The sequence below is a fragment of the Pinus tabuliformis genome, chromosome 2_2 (genome assembly GCF_031772625.1).
Source record: "Pinus tabuliformis cultivar Carrire ecotype Pingquan chromosome 2_2, CPIR1, whole genome shotgun sequence".
NCBI lineage: Eukaryota > Viridiplantae > Streptophyta > Pinopsida > Pinales > Pinaceae > Pinus > Pinus tabuliformis.
In genome coordinates, this window is record NC_142300.1 from 374292259 (window position 1) to 374296052 (window position 3794).

The window sequence follows — 3794 nt, forward strand, 5'->3', positions numbered from 1 at the left end:
TGGTTGAATTTTGGCCACTTGATTATGTCATTGCAAATTTTAATGTCTTGATAATTATGTAACATGATTAATTCAATACCAAATACATTCTCAGTTAGGTCTTCAAAGTTTATATTGTACCTACTAGCTAAAACATTTATATTGTACCTACTAGGTCTTCAAAGTTTATATTGTACCTACTAGCTAAACAAGGTCTTCACCTGGCCAAAAAGGATTAGGGTTGGAATCGTGCCTAAAAAAATGTCTTGGTTAGTTGCAGTTCTATCATTAAAGTCACATAATAAGAGGATATTACCTTCATTGCTCACAATATGAATATCTTGTTCTAGTTTATTATAAGAGTAATTTTCATCTAGATTGCCTTTCTTATAAATAATGTAGTTAATAAGTGTAAAATAAAAAATTATGACAAATCCTCTTCGCATTTATTTTAATCCAATTATACTAATTGAGAAGTTTTATCTATGAAATTGAGTGTGAAAAAAAAAACCATTTTTTTTCCTTTAAAATTCTCTTTCGAGAAAATTTCTTATTCCATATTAACCACAAAATGAATCCATCTCTATGAAAACCATAGACAACCATAAACACATTAACACTAAAAACCGTGAGAATAATAAACTAATTGACCGTTTAATGCAGAAATTACTCTTGAAATTCAAGATTTACCTCCTCCTCGTCGTTGGAAGTTAGGCTGACTTTACCAAATTTCGTTAAGACCTTTCTCAAGCTTCTAGTTCGATTGAGCCACGCAGAATGGCAACGTTGCTCCACCTGGCCGTCTCAAATAGAGCATTTGGCTTTAATAGTGTTACCATCAACTTTAAAATATCACGAAATTCTTCTCTGCTTTTTATCAGTCATCCGTCGTTCAATAGAAGGTCTTGGGGTTGGTTTAGTGTCTTTTTCTTTCGCATAAGTAATATTTAATGAACAAGGTGCTTAAATTAAAGGAACTAAATTCAAATATAAAATTATAAATATAAAATATGGTGCACTGAATTAAGAATTACTTAAAATCTTTTCATTTATTTTATTCTATTGTATTAGAGTGACTCCCGCTCAGTTCAATGAGAGCAGAATCACGTATATAAAGGGTCATAATATATTGTGCATTTAGCTTCTAGAGATGATTGTGATGTACTCTAAAGAGGGTAGCGTATGAACTAATGACTCAAATATTAACCTCTCTACTACTATTCCTTTGGATAACAAGTTTGAATTCATTATGTAAAGCAATTAATGTTTTCTTTTTGTTGATTTAAGTTATTGCCTCAAAATGATTTCATACAAAATTAGATGTCATTGTTTAAGTTAAGTCTTCTCATGTCTATCATAAGGGAAAGAAGCACGGTTGAGAAATGACAATAGTCTAGGTGTATCAAAATGTAAACAACTAATAGTGCTAAATACGTGAATAATAAAATAAACTTTATTGCTAAAAGTAAATAACATATTCCAAGAGGATAAAATGGACATCAAGTATTTGATGAAGTGACGAGGACTAGATATTGAGCGTTGGTGCTTGTTGGGGCTGGAGGTTTCAAGCTACATTGGAGATGTCCTTCAATGTGTGATAATCATGCATCCATATTGACGATACAAGGATGTTAGTGGCATTGAACTCATTGAATTTCATTCATAAAGGAGATGATGTCAATGTGGTCCTCATGTTTTTCCTTCAAGACCTTTCCCGGGAGTATCTTCATTTTCCAGTGGACAGTAATGGAGTCAACTTATTGGCTCCATATTTCGCTGGTATGCCCAAAGCTACGAACCCAATTGGTTACCTCAACTTGGATTTCAAAATCAGAGTAAGCTTCGTGGTCATTCATGGTCAAGGCTTTAAGTTGTTGGATTTCCTTTTGGATTCCTAGAGGAGTGGAAGAATGGAAAATAACAACATTTCAAACTTGAGATTGAGCATGGGACCAGCCTTAAGGGCCTCTACCACCAAACCTTGAAAACAACACATCCTTCAATCACGTCCTCCTCCTACTCAAGCATTCTACCACCACTGCCTCACGGACCACCTCCTCGGCTATCGTCATGCTTCTCCTCTCATAGATATTCAAGACTAGGTTCATATATTGAAGGCTAATGTCCTTGGATCTAGGACCACCTTGTAAGGAAACTTTCATAGACCCATCACTGTAGGTGTTGAAAATAGAAACAATAAATGTTAAAAATAACATCAAGAAAATTCCTAATTTAATTTGACCTTGGATTAAATTGGGAATTAAATTGCAATTCTAATTCTCATAGCAACTTGTAATAGTTAACTAAGTTAATTTGACTTAGTTGATTCAATTAATTCGAGTTGGGAGTCTATCTAGAGTTATGTAGAGTGGTTTATGAATTTTAGGGGCCCAGGTTGAGTTCTTTTGAGTTGTAATTATTTAATTCAGTTCAACTTAGTTAAATTGGTTCCAATTGATGGAGGAATTAGTGGGAGATGGAGTAGTGGGGTGTAACCAGCACTGCTCAACCAATAAACTAAAGATTCACTCATAATTAAATCATGCACGTTAGACCAGAGAAAGACACAGTTGATATTAGAGTTCAGGGATAGTGTACTATCAGTGGTAAATTCATTTAAATTAACTAGTTGGTGCATGCAATCAAAATAAGGCCTAAAACAAATCATTCCTTAATTAGAAAACTCACTAATTTTATCCATTCGTATTACCTTTAAAAGGGGGAATGAAGGCAAAAGTTTAATCATTGTTTTGGTGAGCACAAGTGGGTGAGACCAAGCAATAGGAAGGACAATTTTGTGCGTGGAGATTGTGAGAGAAAGGTGTGCCAAGAGAAGCTTGTGCAAAGGTTGGTAGTGAGATAGATAGAGATAATGCACAGGTTGCTCCTGCTTGAGCAAATCATTGTAATATTCTCATAGTTTCTGATTAATGCAATATACAGATAGCATGGGTTTTTAGTTGTGGCTTTCCCCATAAAATTATTGTGTTATGTGTGATTGAATTCTTTCTCTTCTATGCTTCATAGTTTCATTGATCGTTTATTGTTTCCACTGTTGAGTAGAGCAGATTCAAGTCAATTATTTTAGCATATTACAATATGCAGTTTAAATCTACAAGGAATTTCTACGTGGTATCAGAGCTAGATTTGTAGAAATTTCTACAGTAGGATAGAGCTTTCTGCTGATACAAAGAAAAATCACAAGAATTACAATAGGACATGGAAATTTACTGGACAAAGTGTAGCTCCATAAAACATGTGTTGTAGGGTAAATATCCTCCATGCAGTGGGGGACTATCACAGGTACAACTTAAAACCACTGAGTCAAAGTTACCGAGCTGGGAATAGATAGATAGAAAATAGGTTGCCATATGATGTTGGAGGGAATGAATACTATTTAACATGTGTGATTTCATGGGGTGTGACAGTCATTCCACACCCCCCCCCCTCTTAAATGCAATGGGAGATAGTGGGGTGGCAGGCTTCCCCCTTCCCTTGTTGATCCGAAATCTAACACCCTAATCAGGGATGTTTTGACGTGAGGAAAGATAATTTGAACCGAACACCCTACCAAGTTAAGTGCATGAAATGTCCAACTATGTAACTTATGGTATATATTTTTTTAGTATGTCCCGCCAATGAGCTACTCAAAATGAATTCTCAGCTAGAGGTGCTCCCAGATACTTAACAGGGAGTTAACCTATCTAGAAATCCAATAGATGGGCCAGATGTCTCTCTACAATAACATGACTATTGAAAAAACATATATTTGTTTTATCAGAATTGATCATTGCGCTTAAATCATCCACGAATTT